The sequence below is a fragment of the Somniosus microcephalus genome, unplaced genomic scaffold (assembly GCF_052327205.1).
Source record: "Somniosus microcephalus isolate GS21.2 unplaced genomic scaffold, FLI_Smic_1.0 unresolved_chr9, whole genome shotgun sequence".
Lineage (NCBI taxonomy): Eukaryota > Metazoa > Chordata > Chondrichthyes > Squaliformes > Somniosidae > Somniosus > Somniosus microcephalus.
Window position 1 is genome coordinate 8,196,283 of NW_028225187.1, and position 12,477 is coordinate 8,208,759.

Below are 12,477 nucleotides of genomic sequence, written 5' to 3' on the forward strand. Positions count from 1 at the left end.
AACTAGGGCCTTCCAGACAGGCCAACCGGTTTTGGCCCGGGACTACCGTACCGAGAAATGGCAGCCTGGAACTATCTGCACACGACTATGACCACTGATGTATACCGTGGACATCGGAGAAAGCATAATAAGGCGCCATGCTGACCAAATCATCAAGTCATCCGAAAAGGGACAACCTACACCACCACGCTATACATCTAACGATGAGGTAGAAATACCCATATCTACCTCCGATCCGGTGATACTGGAACCCGATGAACCCGACACTGGCCTTCAAGCCGAATCAGCCTTGCCAGAAGAACCTACTACACCACCAGAAACTACTACACCCCCGAGGCGTTATCCGGACCGAGCCAGGAAGCCTCCTGAGAGACTAACTTATAATTAATTAATACAGCAATGTATATTATTTTGCATATAACATGTAATTAATAATTACTTAAAATATGATGTACTAGTTAGCTAGAAGGGGAGGAATTGTGGTGTATGTGCCTTTAAGAACCCCAGGTGTGCGTAATGCCGGTAATTGCCACTTGGGCTATATAAGCCTGTGTATTGTGTATATCCTTCAGAACCCCCCCCAGACTTGCTTAGTAAATACCTATGAACCAACTCCTGTCTTCAGTGTCTTTATCTACACACGGACACTACAATATATACATTAACTTCCTCTAACACTCTGCTGCAGTCTCTCCCTGTGAATCCCAGCCTCTCCTCCCCCTACATTGAATCCTCTGTCTCCTCAACCGTTGTCTCAGTTTGTCCGCTTTCTAAACGCTCAGCTCCTGACTCCTCGACAGCTTCGGCATGTCCATTTCCTTGTCTCTCTCCAAATCTCACTCACTAGCTCAGCATCCAGCTGTCCCTTCCAATCCGATCCAAAGCCTCAAACTCACTGCCGCGGCTCTCGGCCTTGCCCGTTTAGTGCCCCTTTCTGTCGGCGATCTTAACCCAGAGCAACAAACCAGCTGCACCTGCCCTGTCCTGAAACCCTCAAACTAAGTGCCGCGGCTCTCGGCCTTTCCCGTTTAGTGCCCCTTTCTGTCGGCGATCTTAACCCGGAGCAACAAACCAGCGGCACCTCCCCTGTCCACAAACCCTCAAACTCACTGCCGCGGCTCTCGGCCTTTCCCGTTTAGTGCCCCTTTCTGTCGGCGATCTTAACCCGGAGCAACAAACCAGTGGCACCTCCCCTGTCCCCAAAGCCTCAAACTCACTGCCGCGGCTCTCGGCCTTTCCCGTTTAATGCCCCTTTCTGTCGGCGATCTTAACCCGGAGCAACAAACCAGCGGCACCTCCCCGGTGCCCAAAGCTTCCATATATTAACTCTCCTCCCCTCCGTCTGGAGCTCCAATCCGGATTTAACCCGTTGGAACCCGGCTCCGGAAAGCCTAATCTGCCTTCCCCACCGGCACTGCGCCCTCACTCGGCCCTTCCAGTGGACTCGGTGCTCAATTTATTCACTCTCCATATCGATCTTCTTTATAATTATCAACCATTGTGTTGTAAAAGATTTCTCTGCCCGGATGCGCTGCAAGATCACTGATTCAATATCCACTGTTCGATGCCGCAACAAAGCTGGAAATTTCAGGTAAGATTCTGTCAAGCTGCTGCTATGGCTGCAGGTCTGATCCGTAATTTCTCGGTTCCTTTTCTCTCTCTTACAGTTAACTTGGTGGCGACTGTGATCCTGGCCCGAGGAAAGTGCAGTATCTCCAAATGTATCACTCTCTATCTGGTGGGAATGGCAGCGGCTGATCTCCTGGTCGTTATCTCATCTCCAATATTGAAGTGGACTGGTGGGATTTATTTCCCATATACATTCCCGAGTATTGCTCCTGTGTGAAGTACTTCATTTACTACCTGGTTAATGCCACCACGTTGGTTTCTGTCTGGCTCACAGTCGCTTTCACCTTTGATCGGTTTGTGGCCATTTGTTGTGAGAAGCTGAAAACAAGGTATTGCAGCGAGAAAACGGCGGCTGTGGTGTGAGTGTGCTGGGCTGTTTAGAGTCTGTCCCCTGGTACTTTATCTGTGAACCTGACTATATAATTGAAAATGTTCCCTGGCGGTGTATCGTAAAATCGAGTTTCATTACTTCCCCCGCATAGGGAGTATTTGCGTTGTTTCACCTAATTTTAACACCTTGTCTCCCGTTCTTTCTGATTTAGTTGCTCAATGTTCAGACGGTTGATGTATTTTAGCGGCCAGTAGTGTCTGCAGAGGACTCCGGGGCCGCAGTAATGGAGAGAATCAGAAGAAGCACTGGAACTAAATCCCAGTACATACTCCATTCCCTACACACCCCACTGGGCAGAAACTACATTTTATATTATGCAGCACAGAGCCCTGAAATTATCCTAAATCTGATTCTGATATGATATTTTATTGATGATCTTACCTATTGAGGCGGGACTTACTCTGCACATGACACATGAATTGTTTCTCAGAAAGGCGGCACTAAAGCGCTCAGTTGGACTTCCGGTAAATGGCCGCCCTGCACCGACAGCACAAAGGGCAAACCCGCCAATCACAGTCGCTGCTCTGGGCCGATCAGAATAGGAGCACTGCACATAAATGGAGAGACAGATAGAGAGAGAGAGAGACACTGGATAGTGAGAGAGAGACAAAGGCAGGAAGAGAGAGTTACATAGAGAGATAAATATACATATAGTGGTTAGCACTGTGGCCTCACAGCGCCAGGGACCCGGGTTCGAATCCGGCCTCGGGTGACTGTCTGTGTGGAGTTTGCACATTCTCCCCGTGTTTGCGTGGGTTTGCTCCGGTTTCCTCCCACAATCCAAAGATGTGTGAGTTAGGTTGATTGGCTATGATAAATTGACCCTTAGTGTGAGGGGGATTAAATACATGGGGATAGGGGGGGATATGTGTTGGTGTCGGAGTTACGGGGATCGGGTGGGATATGTGTCGGTGCAGACGCGATGGGCCGAAATGGCCTCTATCTGCACTGTGGGGTTTCTGTGATATAGAGGCGGAGGGACATGTAGAGATAGTGAGAGGAAAAACAGAGGTATCAACTAAGAGTCAAAGACAGAAGCAAAATGGAAACATTGAGAAACAGATAGTGAAACCGAGTCCTCCAACGTACTAGAGCTGCTAGTGACGGAGCAGCTCAATCCTCAGGCCCTGATTGGACACATTCAATGTGGGCGTTCTCGCGCCGCTCTATGTGATTGGTTGGTTGTTGACACGTGATCAGGGTGCGGGGCGATGGAAGGAAGCTGATAGTTCTCTGGGAATTGTTATTGTTTCCAGCTTTCCGTTCTAATCCATGTAAGTGTAAATCTGAGGAAAGTGTAGAAAAGGGTTTTCAGAATGGATTATCTACTGTGGCCGATTTTCATGGCAAGAACGCTGCACTTGGAATTCCTTTCCTTCCCCCTTATGTTTAACAAGACAAAGACACATTTCAATCATCAGTTACAAGTTACAGAAGCGATGTAGTTTCACGTGGTAGCGTGGCCGAGCGGTCTAAGGCGCTGGATTCAGGTTCCAGTCTTTGCGGAGGTGTGAGTTCGAATCCCACCGCTGCTAAAGATATTGTGGCTTTAATAAATTCCACGGCTTCACCAACAGCAATAAACCGTGCAGGCAGAGCGGTTTGTTCCGTATTATGTCACTTCTTCACCACTTTCTTCATGGAGCTGCATGCTAACCTTTTCCTTTCAGTTGTTACTGAGAGGCAGATACGATTTGAAGTTTTTCCTCTGGTCGGTTATTGTCCTGAACCCAGCGTGGTGCACTGTAATCACCGTCACCCAACCAAATGAATTCAGACCACTCACTCATCTCCACACTTGCTACGTTTCAGATATCCATCAGTTTTCATTTCTGTTTCTTGCATTTATTTACAGTCTGTCGACTGCAACCCCCCTGTGCTGCCATTCCGGACCCACCATATCTCCGCCGTTTCACTGTTCCCACTACCAAACCTGCCGGTTAAACAGCAGCACCCATCTTCCCCTGTAGTCCAATCCGATTAATATTACACTAATACGTTTTTTCAATCGACCCTATCCAGACATTGAAAGTTACATTAAGCAAGGATAAGAGAAGATCCCTTTTGTATGCACAGGTGGTGAGTGGGGCTGTGTTCAGGACGAGGGTCAGATGTGTTTCTCATTCCATAAGTCTCAGAGTGTGTGATTAGGAGGGCAAATATTCCCTATTATGCTCTTCTCTTAACTTTATGATAAATTTCAGGCGATATGCGGCAGGAATAGTTCAATTGAGAGAGCGTTAGCAGGAAGATCAAAATATGCCACCTACGCTCAGAATTTTATTACCACTATTGGCTAATTTCTCTAATATTTCGTGATGGAAATGATTATCTTTCATTCTTTTTTTCTACCGTTGTTTCTTTCTTCTTTCAGGCTCTCTTTCTCCGCTCTCACTAACTCTCTACCGCCGGTTCTCCAGATTATATTTGATGTCCCCTTGCACTGTTTCCCCTCAGGCTCGCACTCTCAGCTCTCGCTGACTCTCTACCGCCAGTTCTCCAGATTATATTTGTTGTCCTCTTGCACTGTTTCCCCTCAGGCTCGCACGCTTTTCTCAGACTTGTATTGCCTTAGCGCCTTTCACCACCTCAGGACGACCCATAACGCTTTAGGGCCAATGAAGTATTTTCAAGTGTAGTTACCGATGCAATGATGTTAACGCCGCAGCCAATTTGCACACAACACCTCCCACAAGCAGCAATGTGATAATGATCAGCTCAACTGTTTTACTCGTGCAGTTGATTTATGGATAAATTAAGAATAAAATTTACAAACGTTGTGTTCGAACACACATCTATATATTAGTGTTGCCCAATGATAAGGTTGGTTCTTCAGAACTAGTGAGTTGCATCAGAAGAGAGTTTGCCGTCGACTAATTTAAATTCATTTCCTTCCACCTTATTTTTAACAAGACAAAGACACATTTCAATCATCAGTTACAAGTTAGACAAGCGAAGTAATTTCACGTGGTAGCGTAGCCGAGTGGTTTAAGGCGATGGACTAGAAATCCACTGGGGTATCCCCGCGCAGGCTCCAATTCAGCCGACTACGGCACCGATGACGTCGTCCCAAATGGTCCGTTTTTACTGAATTTGAACTGCTGCCTTTCAGTTCCTCTGCCGAGATTCAAAGCAACAATCAAACAAAGTTTCAAGCAGAAAGTATAACAAGCACTTCACCCCATTATTACATCATGACATTACGAGAGCCCGAAGCCAAAGGAGGATACTACGTTATTTAATGCTCTTGAAATCTTGAAAGCAATTTTAACCGTCGAAAATATTTTATTTTGCAATCCATTGAAGAAAATGCACGTCTTCCGCACAGCTATCTTCCAGTTGATGCTGCTTCCTACTGCGATGCTTATTTAATGAACTAAGCCAGACGAGCCACAGTTCTCAACAACGCCGGCCTAAATCGGTACATTAGATCATAAGAAATAGGAGCAGGATTTGGCCATGCGGCCCTCGATCATGCTCCGCCATTCTTTAAGATCATGGCTGGTCCTCTACCTCAACTGAAAATTACCGACCAAGCCCCATATACCTTGATTTCCGTAATGTACATATCAATCTCAGTTAGGAATGTACTCAACGACTGAACCGCCACAGCCCTCTGCGTTAGAAAACTCCAAAGATACACAACCCTTACAATGAAGCAATTTCTCCTCATCTAAATCTTAAATGGCCGGCCCCTTATTCTGACACTTTGACCCCTAGTTCGGGCTCCAAAGCCAGGGTAAACAACCTCTCAGAATCCGCCCAGTCAAGCCATGAAAGAATTTATATGTTCTTCCATCGTAGCGTCTGCTGAATTCATTTCACCACAGAAAACTATGTTTAGCTGGATGGACAACCAGCAGGAAAAACAATGCAGCCAAAGATTTATTCTCCAACCACATTCCCTGAGGCACGCGGCCGTACAAAGGGACAAAAGCAGCACACGAGAGAAAAGGCGAATTGAATCCCGTTCGTAGTGTCGAATTTCCTCAATTTGACCGAACGCCATTTGAAGCAACAATTTGAATCAGATATTGCATTTAATTTCAGTCTCAAAAAGTTAAGCCATCACACACTGCAAACCGTACACAAGAAGAAAATCACAAGTGCCGTGCGAGGCACTAAACTGCATTCAAATACAGCAAACAAATCAGTTAGCGTTAAAGATTTTGTCATTAGAAATTCCTACCTCTAGCATTTGGCTGAAAACAAGAGATTGCAGGGGCTGCTCGCTTCTCGGCCGCGGCGCCAGCGACAGCAACAAGTCATCCGCACACAGCTGAGTCCTCCAATGTACTGGAACTGCTTGAGACAGTGCAGTTCAATCCTCAGGCCCTGATTGGACACATTCAATGGGGTTTGTTTCCATTTTTACTCCCTTTTTAAACAATAGATGGTTTTGCAAAAATTAAAAGTTACCCCCGTCTCTGTGTGGGCCCTAACCACCAACCTTAACAGCCAAACGCGCTGGCCCATTGCGCCACAGAGACAGACGAGAAAATGTTTGCAATTGGAATTATTCCACATGAACCCATGTGATTATGTGCCAGAGCGTTCACAGCAGAGGCACCGATTTCGACGCAAATGAGAAGCTGCATGGGTCCAAACCATCGTCAGGGTAGTCGTGGCCGAGTGGTTAAGGCGATGGACTAGAAATCCATCGGGGTTTCCCCGCGCAGGTTCCGAATCCTGCCGACTGCAGCACCGAGGACGTCGTCCCAAATAATTGTTTTTTACTTAATTTGAACTGCTGCCTTCCGGTTCCTCTGCCGAGATTCAAAGCTACAATGAAACAAAGTTTCAGGCAGAAAGTATAACAAGCACTTCACCCCATAATGACATTACGAGAGGCCTAAGCCAAAGGAGAATGCGACGTTATTTAACGCTCTTGAAAACGTCAATGCAATTTTAACCGTCGAAAATGATTTATTTTGCAACCCATTGAAGAAAATGCACGTCTTCTGCGCAGCCATCTTCCAGTTGATGCTGCTTCCTACTGCGATGCTTCTTTAATGAACTAAGCCACACGAGCCACAGTTCTCAACACCTCCGGCCTAAATCGGTACATTAGATCATAAGAAATAGGAGCAGGATTTTGCCATGCGGCCCTCGATCATGCTCCGCATTTCAATAAGATCATGGCTGATCCTCTACCTCAACTGAAAATTACCGACCAAGCCCCATATAGCTTGATTTCCGTAATGTACATATCCATCTCAGTTAGGAATGTACTCAACGACTGAAGCGCCACAGCCCTCTGCGTTAGAAAACTCCAAAGATACACAACCCTTACAATGAAGCAATTTCTCCTCATCTCAATCTTGAATGGCCGGCCCATTATTCTGAATCTTTGACCCCTAGTTCGGGCTCCACAGCCAGGGTAAACAACCTCTCAGAATTCGCCCAGTCAAGCCATGAAAGAATGTATATGTTCTTCCTTCGTATAGTCTGCTGAATTCATTTCACCACAGAAAACTATGTTTAGCTGGATGGACAACAAGCAGGAAAAACAATGCAGCCAAAGATTTATTCTCCAACCACATTCCCTGATGCACGCGGCCGCACAAAGTCACAAAAGCAGCACACGAGAGAAAAGGCGATTTGAATCCCGTTCGTAGTGTCGAATTTCCTCAATTTGACCGAACGCCATATGAAGCAACAATTTGAATCAGATATTGCATTTAATTTCAGTCGCAAAATGTTAAGCGATCACACACTGCAAACCGTACGCAAAAAGAAAATCAGAAGGCCCGTGCGAGGCACTAAACCGCATTTAAAAAGAGCAAACAAATCAGTTAGCGTGAAAGATTTTGTCATTAGAATTTCATACCTCTAGCATTTGGCCGAAAACAAGAGATTGCAGGGGCTGCTCGCTTCTCGGCGGCGGCGCCAGCGACAGCAACAAGTCATCCGCTCACAGCTGAGTCCTCCAACGTACTGGAACTGCTTGTGACAGAGCAGTTCAATCCTCAGGCCCTGATTGGACACATTCAATGGGGGTGTTCTCGCGCCTCTCTATGTGATTGGTTGGTTGTTGTCACGTGATCAGGGTGCGGAGCGATGCAAGGAAGCTGAAGTTCTCTGGCAATTGTAATAGTTTCAAGCTTTCCATTCTAATTCATGTATATGTAAACGTGAGGAAAGTGTAGAAAAGGGTTTTCAGAATGGATTATCCACTGTGGCCGATTTTCCTGCTGGATTTTAATGCAAGACCGCTGCACTTGGAATATTGGTATAAAGGAAGAAGATTATCCATGCTGCCTGGCAGAAGACTGATCGATGAAGCGAATGTTCCCATTCGAAGCAGGAAGGCAGCAGCAGTATGTTCACCACTGTTCATTTCACGGAATCAAAGGCTCCATTTTTAAACAAGAGGTGAGTTTGTAAAAATTAAAAGTTACTCACGTTTCTGGGTGGGCTTGACCCACCAACCTTTCAGTTAACAAGCGAACGCGCTGGCCCATTGCATCACAGAGACTTACAAGAAAATGTTTGCATTTGGAATTATTCCAATTGAACGCATGTGATTATATACCAGAGCGTTCACAGCAGGGGCACCGATTTCGAAGCAATTGTGAAGCTGCGTGAGTCCGAATCACCGTCAGGGTAGTCGTGGCCGAGTGGTTAAGGCGATGAACTGGAAATCCATTGGGGTTTCCCCGCGCAGGTTCGACTACGGCACCGAGGACGTCGTCCCAAATGATCCGATTTAAGTTGAACTGCTGCCTTTTGGTTCCTCTGCCGAGATTCCAAGCTACAATCTGATATACCTATCAATTCGTCCAATAAAAAGCGACGAGTTAGGAACGTAACTAAAGGTTTTTATTGACTAAATAACAGAGCCCACCCTCGTGGGTGATCGGGTCCAACAAGGAGGAATGCCAGCCAGTCGACTACCTTTATACCTGGGCAGGTAGGTGGAGCCATGGGCGGAGCCGGAGGTGGTCAGCCCAGGTATAACAGCGCGACAAGAGGCGACCTCGTATAGTGATACAACAGTGAGAGCAGTGATAACAATACAACAGTGATAACTGTAGTGTAACGATAGTGAACGATAAAAGTTTTACCACATTCACCCCTTGTTTAGATTTGAGTCCGGCGGGGTGAAGTGTACTACCAGTTCTGGTATGTCAGTCTGTCCGGAGGCCTCGTGAGCCTCTCCGGTCGTCGCAGCGGCGGTGCTGCATTATCCGGTGTTAATGCTGGTGGCTGCGTGGTCGGCAAAGGCTCGTGGGGTTCCGGCATGCCGTCTACCTGGGCTGGAATTGGGGGAGTGGTGGGGGGGGTAAAGGCGGTGTCTCCGGAGTGCCCAAGGGTGCGAGGTCTCGTAAGGAGACAGTGTCCTCCCGCCCGTCTGGGTAAGCCACGTAGGCGTACTGGGGGTTGGCGTGCAGGAGGTTCACCCTCTCGACCAGGGGGTCCGTTTTATGGGCCCTCACGTGCTTTCGCAGCAAGACGGGCCCCGGAGAGGTCAGCCAGGTTGGTAGAGTGGTTCCCGTAGTCGACTTCCTGGGGAAAACAAACATTCGTTCATGGGGGGTGGCGTTAACGGCAGTGCAAAGTAGTGACCGGATGGAGTGCAGCGCTGTCGGGAAGACTTCCTGCCAGCGGGAGGTTGGGAGGCCCTTAGACTTTAAGGCTAAGAGGACGGCCTTCCATACCGTCGCATTCTCTCTTTCCACCTGGCCGTTCCCTCGGGGGTTGTAGCTGGTGGTCCTACTTGCTGCAATACCTCTCGCTAGTAGGAACTGACGGAGTTCCTCGCTCATGAAGGAGGAGCCCCGGTCACTATGGATATAGTTTGGGAACCCGAACAAGGTGAAGAGGTCGTTCAGGCACTTGATGACCGTGGTACTGGTCATGTCTAGGCAGGGGAAGGCAAAAGGGAAACGGGAGTACTCATCAACGATGTTGAGGAAGTACACATTGCGGTCAGATGACGGTAGAGGCCCCTTAAAGTCGATGCTCAGGCGCTCGAAGGGGTGGGTGGCCTTGATCAGGCTTGCTCTGTCCGGCCTATAGAAGTGCGGTTTGCACTCGGCTCAGGTCTGGCAGTTCCTGGTCATGGTCCTGACCTCCTCGATGGAGTAGGTCAGGTTGCGGGCCTTAATGAAATGGTAGAGTCTGGTGACCCCGGGGTGGCAGAGGTCGTTGTGGAGGGTCTGAAGTCTATCAATATGCGCGCTGGCGCATGTAATTCGTGAAAGAGCATCAGGGGGTTCGTTCAGCTTACCTGGCCGGTACAAGATATCATAATCGTAGGTGGATAGCTCGATTCTCCACCTCAAGATCTTGTCATTCTTGATTTTGCCCCTCAGCTTGTTATTAAACATGAAAGCAACCGAACGTTGGTCGGTGAGGAGGGTAAATCGTTTGCCTGCCAGGTAATGCCTCCAGCGCCGTACCGCCTCCACAATTGCCTGGGCTTCCTTCTCGACCGACGAGTGTCGGATCTCGGGGCCCTGTAGGGTCCTTGAGAAGAAGGCCACCGGCCTCCCCTCCTGGTTAAGGGCAGCAGCTAGGGCGAAGTCGGATGCATCGCTCTCCACTTGGAAGGGGATGGACTCATCCACTGCGTGCATTGTGGCCTTGGCTATGTCTCCCTTGATGAGGGAGAAGGCCGCGCACGCTTCCTCCATGAGGGGGAAGGATGTGGACTTCATGAGGGGTCTGGCTTTGTCCGCATAATTGGGCACCCATTGGGCATAGTAGGCGAAGAGCCCCAGGGTTCTCTTAAGTGCCTTAGGGCAGTGGGGGAGGTGTAGCTCCATGAGGGGGCGCATTCTTTCGGGGTCGGGGCCGATGAATCCGTTCTCTACTACACAGCCAAGGATGGCAAGGCGCGAGGTGTTAAACACACATTTCTCCTTATTGTAGGTGAGGTTCATCCGTTGGGATGTACGGAGGAATTTCTCCAGATTCACGTCATGGTCCTGCCGGTCGCGGCTGCAGATGGTGACGTTATCTAGATAGGGGAATGTGGCCTGCAGTCCGTTCTGGTCAACCATCCAGTCCATCTCCCTTTGGAAGACAGAGACCCCGTTGGTGACACCGAAGGGGACCATAAGGAAGTGGTATAGGCGCCCATTCGCCTCGAAGGCAGTGTACTGGCGATCCTCGGGGTGGATAGGGAGTTGGTGGTAGGCCGACTTAAGGTCGATGGTCGAGAATACGCGGTATTGTGCAATCTGATTGACCGTGTCAGATATGCAGGGAAGGGGGTATGCGTCCAGCTGGGTGTATCTGTTTATGGTCTGGCTGTAGTCGATGACCAGGTGATTTTTATCGCCGGTCTTAACGACCACGACCTGGGCACGCCAGGGGCTGTTGCTCCCCTCGATAATGCCCTCTTTCAGGAGGCGCCGCACCTCAGAGCTAATGAAGGCTCTGTCCCCAGCGCTGCACCGCCTGCTCTTGGTAGCGACGGGTTTGCAGTCGGGGGTGAGGTTAGCGAACAGGGAAGGTGGCGGCACCTTGAGGGTGGATAGGCTGCAGGTGTTACGCGGTGGGCGGTTTAACATTCGCTGGTTGTCGACTGTGAGTGGGGGGAGGGGTCCACCGTATGATAGGGTTACACTTTGGAGGTGGGATTGGAAGTCCAGCCCTAGTAGGACGGCAGCGCAGAGCTGGGGGAGGACGACGAGTTTAAAATTTTTATACTCCGTACCCTTAACCGACAAGGTCACAACACAGTAGCCGCTAATGTCTGTGGCGTGGGACCTCGATGCCATCGAGATTCGGTTGCGCGTTGGCAGGACAGGGAGGGAGTAGTGGCTCACCGTGTCTGGGTGGATGAAGCTCTCCGTGCTTCCGCTGTCGAACAGGCAGGTCGTGGCCTGGCCGTTTACTTTGATGTCCATCATCGACTTGGACAGGTGGTGTGGGCGGGCTTGATCCAGAGTGACGGAGGCTAGTGTGTAGGTAAGCGAGTCGTTGTCGTCTGCGGGCGAGGCGGTCGTCAGGTCCGGGGGCCCGGTGGCAGTCGGGCGTGGTGGGTAAAATGGCGTCTCCCACGAGGTAGGACAAAATGGCGGAGAAGATGGCTGCCCCCATAACTCACATGAGGCACTATTGGGGTCGGTTGCCTTGATCAAAGCTGGCCGCCCCCATGACTCACGTGTGGGGATGCTGGCCTCAGTTGCCTTGAAAGAAGATGGCCGCCCCCACAGTTCGCATGAGGCACTGCTGGCCTCTGAAGATCCGCTCCTGCAGGCCTTAGAGAAGTGGCCTTTCTTCCTGCAGGTTGAGCAGGTAGAGTTCCTGGCTGGGCAGCGCGACCTCGGGTGCTTCTCCTGGCCGCAAAAGAAGCAGCCGGCGGCCCAATCGCGGGTGCCCGATGTCGGAGCCGGTACCGGGGGTGGCGGTCCCGGTCGGGTCCGGGATGCCGACGCTGAGGTAGGTCCCGGGGGCGGCGCTGCGAAGGGTATTGCGGTAGGGGTTGGGCCCGAGTCCCAGGG

The 12,477-nt window shown here is 49.6% G+C and overlaps 1 non-coding gene across 1 annotated transcript; it reads left to right on the forward strand.

Moving 5' to 3' along the window:
• The first annotated feature begins 3,473 nt into the window (after positions 1-3,473).
• trnal-cag (transfer RNA leucine (anticodon CAG)) lies at positions 3,474-3,555 on the forward strand. Its single transcript has one exon. It is a non-coding gene; the product is annotated as a tRNA-Leu (tRNA).
• The last annotated feature ends 8,922 nt before the right edge of the window (positions 3,556-12,477 follow it).